Source organism: Nyctereutes procyonoides, unplaced genomic scaffold (assembly GCF_905146905.1).
Source record: "Nyctereutes procyonoides isolate TBG_1078 unplaced genomic scaffold, NYPRO_anot_genome, whole genome shotgun sequence".
NCBI classification, from domain to species: Eukaryota; Metazoa; Chordata; class Mammalia; order Carnivora; family Canidae; genus Nyctereutes; species Nyctereutes procyonoides.
Genome location: NW_026575135.1, coordinates 3,066,945 through 3,085,247, shown reverse-complemented (window position 1 = coordinate 3,085,247; position 18,303 = coordinate 3,066,945).

Below are 18,303 nucleotides of genomic sequence, written 5' to 3'. Positions count from 1 at the left end.
TAGTGGTTTTAGAATAGTACATTGCCTTCAACCTGAAGAGTTGGATGAAATAAAGGAAGCTGTATTAGTTTCTATAGTGACATAAGAAACTGTTTGACAAAACCTTTAGTGATGCTATTTTCAGATAAAATATAAATTTCTAAAGTTCCAGATGCAAGGCAGTAGAAATTTTTTTGTTTTAATAAGCCACTGAATGTGAGTTAATTTGAAAGGAAAATTTAATGATAAGATTTATGCAATGAAGACACCTAGAGGGCCACAGACACACACCTCCCAGTATGTGAATAAGCAGAGTTGAATTTCTTAGGTTGCCACAGCTGATTTGTGCTTGCATTAGTACCTCTGTGAGGTGACATGCATAATTAATCACTAATATTATTATTAATATCTCTTAATATAGAAGATGGATCATTGTGTATCTAAATTGCACCCTGCCTCAGATGTTACCTAATTAAAAAACTGAGACCAGCAGTCAGAGAGAAATATTAATGGCATGCAATTTAGTTTAAATCTCAGTCCACAAAGAGATCTCAAAAATAATTGTATGTTTTGCCATGAGGAATACCTGTTATGCAAAAACCATTTTAGGACCAACTCTCTTGCTCCTCAGATCAAATAAATGTCTGTTCTATATTAACATGCTTATTTGATCTCAGGTTGTCAATAAGACCATTAGGGAGCATTCAGCTTTGGAGACTGGAGGGAATAGTAAAGACTCCGGTGTAAATTACCGGGTGAAACGAGGAATCTATTTTTAACCTCATGGAGGATTGGACTTTAATGAGACACTACTTTAGGTCTGAAGTGGAAGGTTTGCAGCAGAAAAAAGGAAAGTTGGATGTGATTACTATCCCAATCTTGGTTTTGCAAGATGCTTTTTAAGTGACGATAGCTTACGTGTAGATAATACCGAGCAGTTTGTATGGGGAGCACCTAGACAGGGGTTATTTCATTTGTTGTTCACTGCAACCCCACCAACAGGCAGGATGGAAGTCAGCATTCCCATTTTACAGATTAAGAAAGAAATCCTTCAGAAAAGACAAGTGACTTCCTCAAAGTCACACAGTAAAATGCCCCGTCCTTACCCAGCCTTATCTAAAGTAGGATATTTTTTTTCTTTTGTACTAGAAGCCTATTACACTCACTTCTAAACTTGTATTTTTTTTAAATATTTTATTTATTTATTTATTTATTCATTCATTCATTCATTCATTCATTCATTCATGAGAGACCCAGAGAGAGAAGCAGAGACACAGGGAGAGCGAGAAGTAGGCTCCATGCAGGGAGCCGGATGCAGGACTGGATCCCGGGACCCTGGGGTCACGCCCTGAGCTGAAGGCATCTAGATGCTCGACCACTGAGCCAGCCAGCCTGTATTTTAAAATAATGTGTGTAAAAGACATTGTACATTAGGAAAGGGCTGTGTGGTATCATACACTGTTTCTGAATCTAGGATCTCAACTGCTCCTCACAACAACCCTCCAAGCTAAGTTTTGTTATTTCTAATTTAAAGATGAAGACATTGAGGCTCAAAAAAAGCTTAAGGGAATTGCCCAAGGTCACCATTTCGGGGGCACGGCTGAAACCTAAGCCTGTGTGTTCTGAGCGCAAATTCAATGTAATGTCCAATTATTCTGGAATGCAGCTGAAATCTCAGTGGACATAATTCCTAGGACGCTTGGAACCAGGTAGATGAATCTGTTATCTAGAGATTTCAAATTCTGACAGAAATCGAGAAAAACTTCATTTTTGTCTAGGCTGCCTGTCCCCGGGTCCTTAACCTGAGTGTGTAGGCTTAGGACATCCTCATGGAAAAACTCACAAGTGTGATTCAATTGTCCAAGTGGAAAAAAAAAAAAAAGAAGAAGAAAAGGAAACATGCAAAACCAATGTCCAGTAAACCTTTTCTTGTTGTTGTTTTTTTCTGGGCGACTGGAGCAGGGAGAGGCTATAAAGAAGTCATTTATCATTTTAAAGGTGGCTGTGTCCCTTTAAATGCAATCTGTAATGACTTATGACTCCAGCGACCCTTCTTGATTACTGCCTGTTGCCATTCATTATCACCATGGAAACAGCACTGTTGCCAGCTGTGTGCTTGGTGGTGGGGTGGAGGCGGTGCTGTTGACTAGGGACAAGAGGCTAGTACATGGGAGACTCTGGATTTATGGAAGTTTTGTGGGGTTTTTCCTTTTTTTTTTTTTTTGCAAGAGCAGAGAAATTGGGGGGACATGGCTGTCTCCTTCCCACGGCAAGCCCCTAGGTGGGGTGTAATCCAGAAGGGAACCCCAGAACAGATGGTCTCAGTGCCCTCGTCTCTCTCAGGGAGGAAAATTAGATGAGATCAGAAACACTCCAGTCTGGATGATAATCCACCAGGCAGCAGAAGGCATGAGGAAGGGGCAAACTGTGTGCAAATTTCATTAACACAATTTCTCATGGAGATTCTTCAAGCCTGGGAGCCAATCTTCTCAGCTGCCTCACTCCTAAGCCTCTAGTGTATCACATCTCCAAGAGTGACTGCAAAATCCACACGGCTTCCCCATACCTGACTCAGTCTTGATTTCATTCCTACCTTCCTTCTAATTCGATTTTCTGCCCCTCTCTTCACTCCTTCTTATACATACTCCCATATTCCTTAGCTTTTTTTTTTTCCTGCCTCCCTGCTTTCTCTCATCTCTCCTCATAGCTAATGAATGATCCTAGCAAGATAGACCAGGAAGGGGAGAGGACATAACCTATCCCGACCCCTTCCTGTTACAGACCAGAAAACTGACTCCCAAAGTGGTTTCAGGAACTCCCCAAAGCCATCAGAGATCTCTTGGCAGACTCAGTGATAAAACCCAGGTCTCCAATTTCCAGCCCAGCGCTTTTTTTCAGCCCGCAGCATTGCTCTATCTTATTTTCCTCTCGCTTTGGAGGCTAATTCTCTGCCATAAGAAGTATAGTCAAATCTCAACTCTCTAGGCCAATTATTATTTAGTGCAGAGTAATCCTTGCTTTCGTGCAGTATTTCTCTCTGCAGTATTTGGTTTGCTCCAGAGACAGAGGGTTCATTCTCATGAGATACTCAAGAGGGAGGGGAGCAGAGCCAAGATGGCTTAGTCATCTTTCTACTTTATTTAGAGTGAGCACTAAAGTCCCAGGACATGAAAGGTCTCCAAATGGGTATATAAAAAAGGGCTAGAAAAATCAGAATATGATTCCTCTGCACTGTTGAACTCTGCTTGGGCTCCAGGCTGCCGGGGAACGAGAGACACCATCTCTAAGTTTGCAGCAAGACTGTTTCACACAAACATTACTTGGTTAGCAAAGGGATTTTTTTTTTTTTTTTTACACACAACATGGCATTCAACTTCTAAGAACTCTGCAGAATGCCCACAATTGATGTCTGGTGTTAAGCTGGTAGCAGGCTGGCAAAGTAAAAGTGCACAGAACTCGAGAGACTGTCGATCTGGACCCCAGGCCTGGTCTGCAGCTGAGCTCACCACAAAGCGGTGATTAAGCCCCTTCTTTCCCTGGACCTCTGCGTCTTTGTGATGTCAGGTGTGGGCCAAGGTTATCCCCTAGAAGATCTTTTCCAATTTCAGCCTGATAGCAATGATAATAGCAGAGGCCAGGAATTGTTACCCTTTACTTAGCCCTCCTGTGTGCCTTGGGACTTTGCAAGCATTATTATCTTATTCATGTTTACAGTCTCTCACAGAGGTAGGTATTCTTTCCCAAATTAGAAATGAAGGAAAGGAGTTCAAAGAGATTAAGGAACTTGCCTAGGGTAATTACATACTCATTTAAATAGCAGAGCTAGGACTCTTGCCCAGGTCTGGAAGGCGACACCATGTTACCAAATGACAATGTTTTTGAACTTTCTACAATTTTGCTATTCTGATGTCTTCAAAGCCACGTAATTCATTTATTCAACGAGTATTTACTAAGTGCCTAATAGATGCACCTTTTTTTTTCCTTTGTAACATTTTTATTTTAGACTTACATAAACCATTGAATACTTTTACCTCCTCTCCTGAAGGTAACTTATCTCTCTTGATGATACTTTGTTTGATATTGATACAGTCACTCCAGCTTTTGTTTTATTTAGCAAGGCATGTTTCCTCATCCTTTTACTTGTAACCTACTTGAATCTTTATACTTAAAGCATGTTTCTTATAGATAGTATATATTTGGGTTTTATTATTTTATCCATTCTGACAATCTCTGCCTTTCAAATGGAATATTGAGATGTTTTATATTGAATGTAATTGTTAGTATTATTTGGTTAAAGGCTACTACTTGGTATTTGCTTAATATTTGTCCCATCTGTTCTTGGTCCCCTTTTTCCTCTTATTTGCTTTGGGTTGAGTAGTTTTCATGATTTCACTTTTTTTTTTCATGATTTCATCTTATCTCTTTTGCTAGCTGATTGGGTAAGATTCTTTGCTGTTATTTTAAAACGGTTGTTTTAGTGTTTATACTCTAAATTACCAGAGTTTACCTTCAAATGACATTATACTGATTCATGTATAGAAGAACCTTAAAATAGTATGCTTTCATTTCTCTTTGCTGAACTTCATTTTTTTCTCATACCTTTTACTTCTACTTATGCCATCAGCCCCAAGATACTTTTTTTTTTTGCTTTAAATGGCCAATTATCTTTTAAAAATTTTTTAAATTTAATTTTTTCAGTGCAGCTTTATGTTCAGGGTGAAATTGAGAGGAAGGAATTATATGCGACCTTTTAAGGAGCTGGGGATAGAGCGAACAAAAGACAAAACTTCTATTTTATGTATTAGATAAATATGCACACAACTTTAGATAGAGGTCAGTGCTCTGAGAAAAACAAATAAGGTGGTGGGATAAATCCAGTTTAAGTGGCTTCCCTGAGTGGGTGACATATAGGCTGACACCTGAAACATAAGAATGAACCAGCTATCTAATGAGCTAAAAGAGAAGGATGTCAGGTAGAGAAGAACAAAGAGAGATTCCTGGGAGGGAAAGAGTTTGGTGTGTTTAAGGAAGAGCAAGTAGATTAGGAAGCAATGGGGGATGTGTCCTAGGGAGCAAAGTAGAAGGTGGAAAGTGATTTGCTCAGAAGGTTAAACAGGAGCCAGATGAGTACAGCCTTAAAGGTGCTGTAAGGTCACGGGGCTCCATTTTAAGTGTAGGGAGACACGCGCACACGCAAACACACACAGGGGCTGCGTGGAGGGAGGCAGCCTCTGGCCCCACTTTCCTTGGCCTAGGCAGGCTATTTTGGAAATGAGAAACCTCCTTTGCCTTTTCCCCCCCTCTGAGGAGCACCCTCCCTCCCCTCTCCACATTCCCCAGAAGTTCTCAGACTGAGATCCATCCTACGTGAACTTATGCAACCAACATGTATGGATACGAATATATATTTTCTGGAGTACAAACATCAAGTAGTTTTAATCCTTCCTACGACTACCCCAACTCTACTCTACAGAAATCTCTTTAACAACGTCTTGGTTTTGTTCCTTTACTTCTGAGCCACTTTAAGATATTAGAACACTAGCTATTATATTTAATTCTCAATCCCAGATGCTGTAGTGTTAATGTCAAACTCTCCTTATGATTTTCATCTTCTCACCTCCCCACTACAGACTAGACCTATCCAAGTTTCTAGTGTAGGAGCCAGCAAAGTTTTTCTGTAAAGGGACAAAAAGTAAATATTTTAGGCTTTGTAGGCCATATGTTCCCTGTCGCAACTACTCAACTCTGCAGTTATAGTGTGAAAGCAACCATAGACAATACATAAATGAATGAGTGTGGCTGTATTCCAATAATACTTTATTTATACACGCTGAAATTTGAATTTCATATAATTTTCAGATGTCTTGAAATTTTCTTCTTCCTATTTTTTCCTAACCTGGCTCATAGGCTGTGTGGAAACAGGATTCGGCCCACAGGCCATAGTTTTCAGATGCCTGCTCAGGGAATTTGTAATTAGAGGGTGTGTATGGGGTATATGGTCCTCTTTTGACACAATTTATCCCTCCTGTATCTTTATGCCCCCACTTTCCTGAGCTGAACCAGGGGAGACAGAAGTCTTATAAGTCAACCCATGGTCAGTTTACTGTATTCTCACTGTTGGATGCCAACACTCTTTAAGCTAACATTGAATGGGAGTAGCAGAAACTATCAATATCCATCCATGTCCCCTCAATCCATTTATTTTTCATGTAAGTTGGCTGACTTTTGACTGCCAGTATCTATATTCCTTTGCCTTAGGCTTTTCTCTGGTTTCTGGAGCTTATTTTTCCTATGCAGTAGTAGGTTGGAAGTGGTTGGAAATTAACATTCCTCTAGAGCAGCCCTCAAGCATTCTGCAAGCAATGATTGAGAAGGGGGGGTGGAGAAAACCCCCACCTCCCTCTCCTTATGGGAATTGAGGCATGTGTTCCATACTGACCTCTCAGACTGAGATCTGATTTAGTGACAACTGTCCTCAGTGGTAACTTGCTTCATAGCTCATTGTTTATTGTTTATCCCTATTTTACTTCCCTACTCCCTTACAGAGTGTTTTTGTTTTGTTTTGTTTTTACATCACTTCTCTTATAAACTATTTGAACTTTAATCCTGGTCTCAATGTCTAGTTCCAGGGTAATCTAAACCAAGACAATGTGCCTCTAGACCCTGTGTGTCAACCAGTATCCAATTGTTGGTCCCCTTTTGGAACACATAATGAGAGCTTTGAAGGTCTCCAACAGGGTCTGTCTGTGAATGGTTAGAAGTGACTGTTGTCTTCACATATCTGAGATTTATCACAGGGAGGAAAGATTTGATTTAAACCCATGTAGGTCTAGAGGATAAAAATAGGACCATCAGATACATGTTATGCAAGGTACAGCTCAGATAAGGACGAGTTTTTATAGTCAACAGTTTTCATGAATTAACTTATTCTAGCACATGAGTCCGTGAGCTCCTAATCAATGGATATATGCACAGAAATTTACTGGAGGACTTCTTGTTGGGAATATTAAAGAGGATCCAAACAACTGACAGGCTAAACTGGAATATAGTTTAAGATGCCTTCATACTCTGTCATTCTCACATCTTAGAATTACATATTGAAATCCTGAAGCACTGGGCATGGCAAACAAACCAAATGTCAGGAATTGATGTATCAAAAGAAAGTTTATCCAAATTCTGACGACAGAGTTTAGGAAGTTGTTCCTTATCCAAATCCTTATAAATAGTTTCACAAGATAGTTTCCCAAGTATCTGGAAATTGTCAATGTGGAGAACAGGGACTCCGAGCCCAGTCTGACACCTCTTCATACCTGTAGAGAAATCTATCCAGAGTTGGACAACCATAATCTCCTTCAGGAAGAATTATAGCACTATTATCTTGCCCTCTAGTGTCTTTTTCTCTCCTTCCTCTCAGAGAAAACTGTGGGCAAAAAAGTAAAATATTTTATTGCTTTCAAAATCATGTCAAATATTTATTGGGGTAATCTCCAGTTGTCACCACCAATTGCAAGCCCCGGTCATGTTATAAATCTTATTAATGTCATACTCACTGAAGAGGCCAGTCTCACTTAGGCACTTGGTTAGCAGGTCTCTCTTATTCCCTAGAGAATGAGATTTTAAAATTTCACATAGAAGCTGGCAAGGGTGATGGAGATTAGGGGTTGACCAAAAAGTACAGAAAAAGAATGAATCATTTAGAATCTTAAGGGAAGAAGTTAGAGATATTGCAGAGAATGTCAGAAGCTAAATCTTGTGCTTCAGTGTGGAGGGGGAGGAATAGAACAGCACATAAGCCATGGTGCCAGCTAACCAGAGTTTTGGTATCAGTTCTGCTCCTATTTCACCAAATTAACAATAGGTAAGCCACTTCCTTCTCTGAATTCCCATTTTTCATCTGTAAAATAAAGGGATTGAACACTAATTGCTAAGTTCTCTTCAGCTTTGGATTTCTGTGATTTACAACCACATCTGTTCCTATCTGTATCCAAAGTATGTTTCCTATACATTCACTCAATAATGTGAGGTGAATAGTGTGAATATTATATACATATAATAAACTGTATATATATATAGTTTATACATATATAAACTATATATATGTAGCTTTTATGTGTATATACATATTAGTTTATGAATGTAGGTTTAATGTAGATGGCTGTTTTGTTTATATCAATATACATTTACAAATAAATACACACAATCATATGTGCGTGCATATTTGTGTGCATACATATATCCACACACAAGTATAATATGTGTATGTATAAAAGAAAAGAAGAAAGGAGAACGACGACTATCTAGTGGAGAGATATAATGCCAAAATAAGTTGGTAATACAGAAAAGAATAATCTCACCCTCATCAAAGAAGGCTTCCTGAAAGAGGTAAATTTCATTAATTATTTAAGTGATAAGTGCTAAAATCTAGATCAGTTGATGGTGACGGGTAGTGTGTTGCCATGTCATTAGCGCAAATAATGTCTTGATGGTAGACTTGGATTTGGATGGGATAATCCTTTAAAAATGTGGGATCCCTGGGTGGCGCAGTGGTTTAGCGCCTGCCTTTGGCCCAGGGCGCGATCCTGGAGACCCGGGATCGAATCCCACGTCAGGCTCCCGGTGCATGGAGCCTGCTTCTCCCTCTGCCTATGTCTCTGCCTCTCTCTCTATCTCTGTGACTATCATAAATAAATAAAATTTTAAAAAATATATTAAAAATGTTATTAAAATCATCATGACAACAGGCATGGGTAGAGTTACCTTGTTTGGATTAGGGTAGAGTTACCTTGTTTGGATTAGGAGACTCATCTCAATATTAGATAAGTTTCAGCAGTCTACTTTTGCTGAACATCTGTTTTCACCCACATGCTAGGAATACCTGGAAATTAGGAAAATGAATAAGATTTATTTGGAAAAGAAGTGCCAAAAAAATAAGATGTGGCTTCTGCTTTCAAGAAGCTCACAGTGTGGTGAGGGATAAAAACTGAACGAAGAGTTTAATTATTAAAATGTGTACTAAGTTCAGAGTAACATAGAAGATGTGGAGAAGAAAATAAATATAAAATGAATAGAAGGCATAAGAAACTTGATGGCAAGTAGCAGAGACAACTGCGTGAGTGCAGAGACCATTGAGAGTCAATGTTGGTGAAGCACGGAATGAAGGGAAAGTGGCTGCAAAAGGAGAAGAAACATGAGATTTGAACAACTTAAAAATAACATTAAAGATTTTGGAATTTATCATATTTTGTTCAGAGTAGTGATATGATTTTGATTTGCATCTATCGGGGGATAACTTGGAGGAAGACCAGACTGAAAATAGGAAGAGAGAGACAGGTTATTACTGCCATCCTGGTGAGACAAGGTGAGAATCAGAACACGGTCATGAAAGTGGGGATGGAGAGAAATGGTCTTATTAGTTCCTATGGCCATGATAACAAATTCCTACAAACTTAGTGGCTTAAAACAGCAGGGAGAGTTCTAGAGGACAGAAGTTTGAAATTCAGGTGTTGGCAGGGCCATGCTCCTCCCTCCAGTTTTGTTTTTTGGGGGTGGGGTGGGGCTGGAATCCATTCCATGTCTCTTCTAGCTTCTGATGGCTGCTGGCATTCCTTGACATTCCTTTGCTTGCAGTTGCAAGCCTCCAATCTCTTTCTCTGCCTTCCCATCACCTCCTCCCCTGTGCCTTAAATCTTCCTCCGCCTTTCTCCTTTAAGGATCATTGTTATAGCATTTACCCTTAAACACATTTGCAAACGCTGCTTCTGGAATAAGGTAACATTTACAGGCTTCAGGGATTAGGATGGGAACATATTTTTAGGGGCGCCTTCAGCTCACTACCATAACAGACGTTAGCAACATGTAGGATGGAAAAACTGCAAGATCAAGAAGGGTCAGAGAGAAGAGTCACATCTGATATGTAAAGTCCTACCCTGGGCAACAGGGTGAAGAGCTGTGCCATCAGGTGAAAGAGAAAATAGCAAAAGACGGGCAGGTTTGGAAATGATGATGATTTCTCTTATTATGGACGTAGTAAGTTTGAGTTGCACTTAATCATGCAACTGAAGACATGATCCTGAAGTTTAAAAAGAGGTCTGACAGGAGATACTTATTTGGTAGCCACTCCCTATAAACCAGACTAGAACCCAAGCAGATAACTTAGAGAGGATGTGTAGTAACATGAGCAGGAGGTCAGTGATGCAACCCCAGGGAACACAAACCTTCAAGAGTGAGGAAAGTTTAAGGAAACATAACAGAGGCTTAGAGTAGAGAGAGAAAAAGAAAAGTCATATTTGAGATGGGAAGACCAGTTGAGTACCTAGCCATGGATGCTAAAGCAAAAATGATGTCGACAACTGAATACTCCGAAATGTCAAATTCACAGACTCCTAAAAATAATGCCTGGCCTTTCCTGACTATTAGGTCTTGTGCTAAGCACTGTACATGCATCCCCAAGGGATACGTATAAAGAGAAAGGGCATGATTGACTGATGACCTCGAGGCTGTGGGAGAGAGGAGGGGTTTAAACACACACATGGTTGTACTTGCTCTTGAATTTCAGTTTTCTCAACTGAAAAAATATGGACAATAAACCCACTATTTAAAGGAAGTCATATAACATAAATGAAATAAAGCCTCGAGAGCACACTGTCAACCGTTAATTACCATACTAATTATTGGTTTGTTATCTTTCGAAGGATATCCAGAGGAGATGGATTGGTTGGTAAGGGGGCCACAAAGAGGCTGGAAGATACTGATTCCTGTGGGCGACTAAGTTCTCTAAGCTGCACTTGGCAAGAGATAAATGGGGAATGAAGGAATCTTAAATCATAAAAACTGTGTTTCTTGGGAAACTAAGTGGAGTTGCATTCTTCTTGCCTTTGCTTATCTCCCGACAAGAGATAAATCTAACCCAGGAATGTTCCAGCTGAGGACAGAAGGGGCAGTAGAAGCTTTAGCTTATGCTAGTGAAACACAAGGTTGGAGTAGTGTGCTGGTAAATGTTTAAGAACTGGTTCTCCGGGTGGAGAAAGCCCTTTATGTAACACTCCCTGATGTCCTCAGAAAAATCACTTCCATCATGGCAGATTTCAATCTTCCAGCTGAAGTGGAGTAGTGAAGAGATATGCCTTGTGAGCCAGCATGAGCAGGCTCCAGCACATGCTGTACTGATACTTGTAGTTTAGAAAGTGAATATTTTGATTCCCAATTTCAGAGATGGAAATAGAGGCTTAGCAGAGTATAATGTCTTACCTAATCTTGTATAGCTAGTCCCCAGGGGAGATGAGTGGTTAAAATCACTGTTACAGGTTGAAAGCACTATCTAGCATATTTCATTTTTAATCCTGATTCAAATGTTGAGGTTCCAAATCTCATTCTTGCTGTTCATGTCTGTTGCAACTTTTAGAAACCTCTGATTATGTCCACTCCCTTCCCTGGGAGACACAATCAGAGGTTTCTGTTTTCAATACTGCTAGATCTAAGAGGAAGTAAAAGATTCATGCTCATGAGTTAGAAGAACAAATATTGCTAAAATGCCTATACTACCCAAAGCAATCTACACATTAAGTGAGATCTCTATCAAAACACCACCCACATTTTTCACAGAGTTAGAACAAACAATCCTAAAATTTGTAAGGAACCGCAAAAGGTCCCAAGGAGCCAAAGCAATCTTGAAAAAGTAAAGCAAAGCTAGAAGCATCAAAAGTCTAGACTTCAAGTTATATTATGAAGCTGTAGTCATCAAAACACTATGGTATTGCCATAAAATAGACCCATAGATCAGTGGAACAGAACAGAAAACCCAGAAATGAACCCATAATTAATATAATTAATTAATCTTCAACAAAGCAGGAAAGAATACCCAGTGGGAAAAAGAATATGTCTTCCATAAATGGGGTTGGGAAAACTGGACAGGAACATGCAAAAACAGGAACTGGACCATTTTCTTACACCATGCACAAAAATTAATTCAAAATGGATTAAAAACCTAAATATGAGACCCGAAAAATATAAATATGAGACCTGAAATCATAAAAATCCTAGACGGAAACACAGGCAGTAACCTTTTTGACATTGGGTACAGCAACCTTTTTCTCCTGAGGCAAGGAAAATAAATGCAAAAATAAACTATGGGACTACACCAAAACAAAACAAAACCTTCTGCACAGCAAAGGAAACAGTCAACAAAACTAAAAGGCAACCTACAGAATAAGAGGTGTTTGCAAATGACATATCCAATAAAAGGTTAGTATCCAAAACATATAAAGAACTTATAAAACTCAACACCCCCAAAATGAATAACCCAATTAAAAATAGGCAGAAGACATGAATAGACATTTTTCCAAAGAAGACATGCAGATGGCCAACAGACGCATGAAAAGATGCTCAGTATCACTTATCATCAAGGAAATACAAATTAAAACCAATGAGATACCACCTCACACCCATAAGAATGTCTGAAATCGACAACACAAGAAACAACAGATGTCGACAAGGATGTGGACAAAAGGGAACTCTTGTGCACTGTTGGTGGGAAGGCAAAGTGGTTCAGCCACTGTGGAAAACAGTGTGGAGGTTCCTCAAAAAAATAAAAATAGAACTAACCGGGATCCAACAATTGCACTACTAGGTGTTTACCCAAAGAATACAAAAAAAAAAAAAACTTGCTCAAAGGGATACATGCACCCCGATGTTTCTAGCAGCATTATCTACAAAAGCCAAATTATGGAAAGAGCCCACGTGTCCATTGACTGATGAATGGATAAAGAAGATGTGGTGTGGAATATTACTCAGCCATAAAAGAATGAAATTTTGCCATTTGCAATGATGTGGTTAGAGCCAGAGACTGTTTTGCTAAGTCAAATAAGTAAGTCAGAGAAAGACAAATACTATATACTATGCCATATCATACTATGCAATTTCATTCATATGTGGAATTTAAGAAACAAAACAAATGAGGAAAGGGAAAAAGAGAGGCAAACCAAGAAACAGACTCTTAACTGTAGAGAACAAACTGATGGTGACCAGAGGGGAAGGGGGGTGGGTGAAACAGGTGATGGGGGTTAAAGAGTGCATTTGTGGTGAGCCCTGGGCGATGTATGGAAGTGTTGAATCACTATATTATATACCTGAAACTAATATTACATTTTATGTTAACTAACTGGAATTTAAACAAAAACTTTAAAAAAAGAAAGATTTATAAAGCCTTTATTACCAGAGCAGTGGAAGAAAATGAGAGACCTATATTCCTTATGAATATAGACACAAAAATAAAATACTATCCATAGTATCCATATCCATAAAATACTATCAACTAAATACAGCTATATATACGTATACACACACACACACACACACACACACGTATGTAAAGGATTATAGCAAAGTGAGATTCATCCCAGGAATACAAGGCTAGTTCAACATATAAAAAAGCAGTTTAATACACATATTGCCAGAAAAAAGAAGGGAAAAATCCACATGATCATCTTGATAAATCCAGAAAAAAAGTAGTTGACAAAATCCACTACCCTTTCGTGATAACAGCCAGCAAGGGAGAAAAACCATCTGCAAAATGCAAACTGAGCTTCCTTCACATGGAAAGATATATTAGGAATGAGGAAAAAGTCTTTTTCTTAAATTTTTTTTTTGTCAGTCAGCTTGATTTTCTGACAACTGCTTGAAAAGAGCCACCTGATAGACATGAAAGTTTTTAAGGCTGAAAGGAATAGAAGGACATTTTTTCGAAGCAGACCTGTGTAGATCATAAAGCATAACATTATTACATAGGCATTGGCTTTGAATGACTGTTTATTAACTGTATCATTGTTGGGCATCTTAAACTTTGTGAGACTCGGTTTCCTCATTTGTAGAATGACTACTATAATTTATTTCCCAAGGTTGTTAGAAAATCAGGGCTAATATGTGTGAAGAGTGTAGCATGGTGTCAGGGTGAGATTAGGCACTCTCTCCTGATAATTTTACTGTTATTCATAGTTGAGAGGAGCAGGGTGGTGGGATGGGAAGGGGAGTCAGGTTGTCCAAGGGACACCCACTTACGAAGTAGATCCGGTTATGTACTCTGAGAAACAAAATCCCTATCTCAAAGAGATGTCTGCATCCCCATGTTTATTTTGACCTTGTTCCACAATAGCCAAGATATGGAAACAACCTGAGTGTCAACTGAGGGATGAGTGGACAGAGAAAACATGCCGTACATACACAATGGAATATCATTCAGTGATAAAAAGAAGGAAATCCTGCCTTTTGTGACAACGTGGATGAACCCTGAGGACATTATGCTCAGTGAAATGAATTAGACAAAGAAAGACAAATCCTGTATGACCTCGCTTATATGTGGAATCCAAAAAGAAACCTCAAACTCTTAGACACTGAGAGTAGAGTGGTGGTTGCCAGGGTCTGGGGCGGGGGGGGGGGGGGGGGGCGGAATGAGACGTTGGTCAAATGTTACAAAATTCCAGTCGTGGGGTGGATGAGTTCTGGGAAATCTAACATACACCATGGTGACTGCCGTTGACAATACTGTATCGTATGCTTGAAAGTTGCTGAGCGTAGGTCTTAAATGTTCTCACCATGACCACGACCAAAAAAAGGGGTATTTATGTGAGGCGGAGGATGTATCATCCAACCTTATTGTGGTAGTTATTTTGTAATACAAAACTGTATGAAATCATCACATTTGTACACCTTAAACTTATAGAATGTTGTATAAATTATATCTCAATAAAGCTGTAAAAAAAAAAGGAGAAAGAAATGGGGTGGGACAGCACTCAAGAGAGAAGAAAGAACTAGCAATTCTCTTTAGTTTATTCTACGACAGCTTGTACAATCCCAAGTAAGTCATGAATCTGATTCTGGCTTCTACTTCCTTCATCTGTAAAATAGAGCAGGTGAATTACATGACCTTTGGGATGTCTTTTAACTCTAAAGTTCAGCGACTACGAAGTGGTGATGACACAGAAGGAAGGTAGGAGAATGCCATGTGCAACCTCTTGAGTATTGCTGTGGCCTTTGTTTGGATACAAGCTCTAGTTTACTTCCACCAAAGGTAACAAGAGGGAGGAACATCAACATGATGACACACTTCTTTTTGGCTCTAAGAGGCTTCCAGATTGTGTCTAATTTTAGATCACTTTCTGGAGGCCAAAGAGGTGCCTGTGGACAGCTTGACGATAAATCTTTCAGCACACATAACTCTTCTTCTTGTCATCTCAGTGTGAGAAACGTGAGCACTTCAAGCTTCCTCCTCCAGAGTCGTCAATCTGGCACCTGTCACTAGCATCTGATTCATTATAAAAATATTTAATTCTTCCTAGATGAATTGGCACAATGTCCAAAGTGGGAATAAATGGCACAGGGGAGATGGGAAAGGCTCTTTGCAGGAAGAGCTTGTGCTCGGCTCGGTATCCAGTAAACATTTTTAGAGGGAAGCCAGACCCAGTGGTTTCCTTCATTATCAGTATCACTAGCACCATTTTGGTCAAATCCAGCAGTAATGTTAACAACCCATTGATTACTCTAGCCTCATAGCTCTCGAAGATTGTCTTCTATGGTAATCTTGTCTTCACTGATCTTCGATAGCCCCACACATTCAAAGTCACAAGAACCTGTTCCATTTTTAGGATTTCAAATTTAGGAGGCCTTTTTTTCTTATCACAGTCGTAAAAGAACCTGGATAGCTTCCCACACCTGCAGGACAATGTTCAAAGTCCTTACTTTCAGAGAATATTTGTCATTTGCCTTCAACATATTTTCCCCTGCATTGAGACACTGCCATGCTGTCATTCTGAGCAAACCTGACTCCTGGATTTATATGTACCTTGTTCTAAAACATTCTTTCTTAATAGTCCTACTGCCGTTTTTCAATCTTATGATTATTGGCATTTGGGGCCAGATAATTCTTTGCTGTAGAAGATGTTTATACATTATAGGATGCTTTTGTACCATCTTTGGCACACTTCAAGTTATGACAAGCAAAATGTACCCCGGGAGTTAAAAGTGCCTCTGATTAACAGCCCTTGCTCTATTTGAAAAAAACATTTTCTTTTTTTTAAGAAAGATTTTATTTATTTATTTATTTATTTATTTATTTATTTAATTTATTTAAATGGGGAGGGACAGAGGGAGAGGGAGAAAATCTCAAGCAGACTCTGTGCTGAGCACAGAGTCCAACCCAGGCCTTGATCTCAAGATCCTGAAATGATGACCTAAGCTGAAACCAAGAGTCTGATACTTAATCAACTGAGCCACCAGGCACCCGTCTACTTGAAAAATTTCTAATCAGCCTTCCCTATCCAGTTCAAATATCACCTCTTCTATAGAGCCTTTCTAACTTCTCTAAGGAAATGAGTTGGTTTCCTCCCAGGACTTCATCATAACTGTGGTCAGACATGCTATGTTTTAGTTATTTCTATAGATGCTTACTTATCTCCTCAACTAGACTGAGCTTCTCTAGGGACCGTGTCTTATTCATTACTCTATTCTCAACTCTTACCCTAGTTCCTGGAACCGGAACTATGGGTAGTGATCAAAATCTGCTAACTTGTCTGATATTTAGATGATATTATATATAAGTGGAATTACATATTATAAGGTGATATTATATATAAGTGGAAAAGCAAAAACTATTTTTAATAAGTCAGATAATCTTCCCATTGGGAAGATAAACTTCCAATTGCAATTAACAGGGATATACCTCAAACCAGCCTTGGAAAAACAAGACATATAATGGCTCACATATTAAAGCAAAATTCCAGATTTGGACTTTAGGCAGAGCTAGACCCAGGTGAACAGATCCTAGGCAGGAAAAAATAAATACGTATTTACTACAGATGAGTAGTAACCTGTATAAAATATGAAGAAATTTTAGTGAACTAGCCCTGTATAAAATATGAAACCTGTATAAAATATGAAGAAATTTTAGTGAACTAGCCCAAAACACATAATCAGGGGGGATTAAGGATGGGAGAAAATGACAAAGTAGATTTCCTTCATGTTTGCCTTAGCCTTGGTTTCCCTTAATGTCTCGGTTAATAGAGAAAATGTGTATTAAAAAAAAATATGTACTTATTTGAGAAAGAGATGAGAGATGAGAGATGAGAGAGAGAGAGAGAGAGAGAGAGAGAGAGAGAGAGAGAGAGAGAGAATCCTAAGCAGACTCCCTATGGAGCCTGATTCAGGGCTCCATCACACCATCCCTAGATCATGACCCGAGGTGAAACCAAGAGTTGGATGCTCAACCAACTGAGCCACTCAGGAACCCCAAGAAAATGGTGTTTGTGAGTTAACAACTCAGGCAGTGAGTGTGGATCCCTGTTATCTCTATTATATCCCATAGAAATATACTCAAAGTTCAGTGGCTTTCACATCCTGGGTAAAATTCAATGTCTTCAGGTTGAAGGGATCTAGAACTCTATGATTTTGTAGTTCCAGGTGTACCCATTCTTAAGCATAACTTAATTTAGTCATCGATTCTGCAATTCATTGATTGCTGTCAGCCAGACTTGATGTCTGGGTTCTAGGCCTTGAAACACTTGCTGTGCCATTGATGAGTCATTCTTAGCTCTGACTAACTGGTAGGCCCACAAATTTTAAATTTATGTGCTCCTAGAATTTTTTTTTCCCTGAAAGTCTAATCTTAGCCACACAGAAGAATGCCTGGGACTTGAAACTAGATCTCTTGACATATGAGTGATTAAGTTTTCTTCATCGATATAGTGTAAATTGCAGTGTGATAACCTTCACAACAAGGAAAGAGCACGGATCGGGGCAGGCAGGTGAGTTCCTGGGACACAGATAAGACATGGGTTTTACAAGGATCTAGAAAAAGTTGCAATTTGAAGAAACCACACAAGGCAGCTCTTCCTTGGAACAAGACTCCCCAGAAAGCCATAAAGTATACATCTCTGAGCTGAGATAATGTATAAAATAGAAACACCCAAACTAGGACTGTAGTAGCCCAGATTTTATCTACCTTGGCAGGACCTTAGTCAAGCCACAGAAACAGAATGCCAGAGATAGAAGAGATTTTAACCATAAGTTACAATCCTCTTATTTGTGGTGGTGTGAATATTGGTCATCAGAAATAAAACGTGCAGGTCAAAACCGTAAAGAGGCAGAGTCAGCATTAAAACAAAGATGTGTTCACACTGCGCTTGCCTACCAGTATCTCTCCTTTGATGTCTGTAATGTTCCTGACGTTTGTGACACCCTTGCTAGTATTATTATTATTACCTCCATTTTAGAACAATACCATATGTGTCCAAAGTGACTTAACCAATGTCCTTTAGTACATAGCAGGGTTAAAATTAA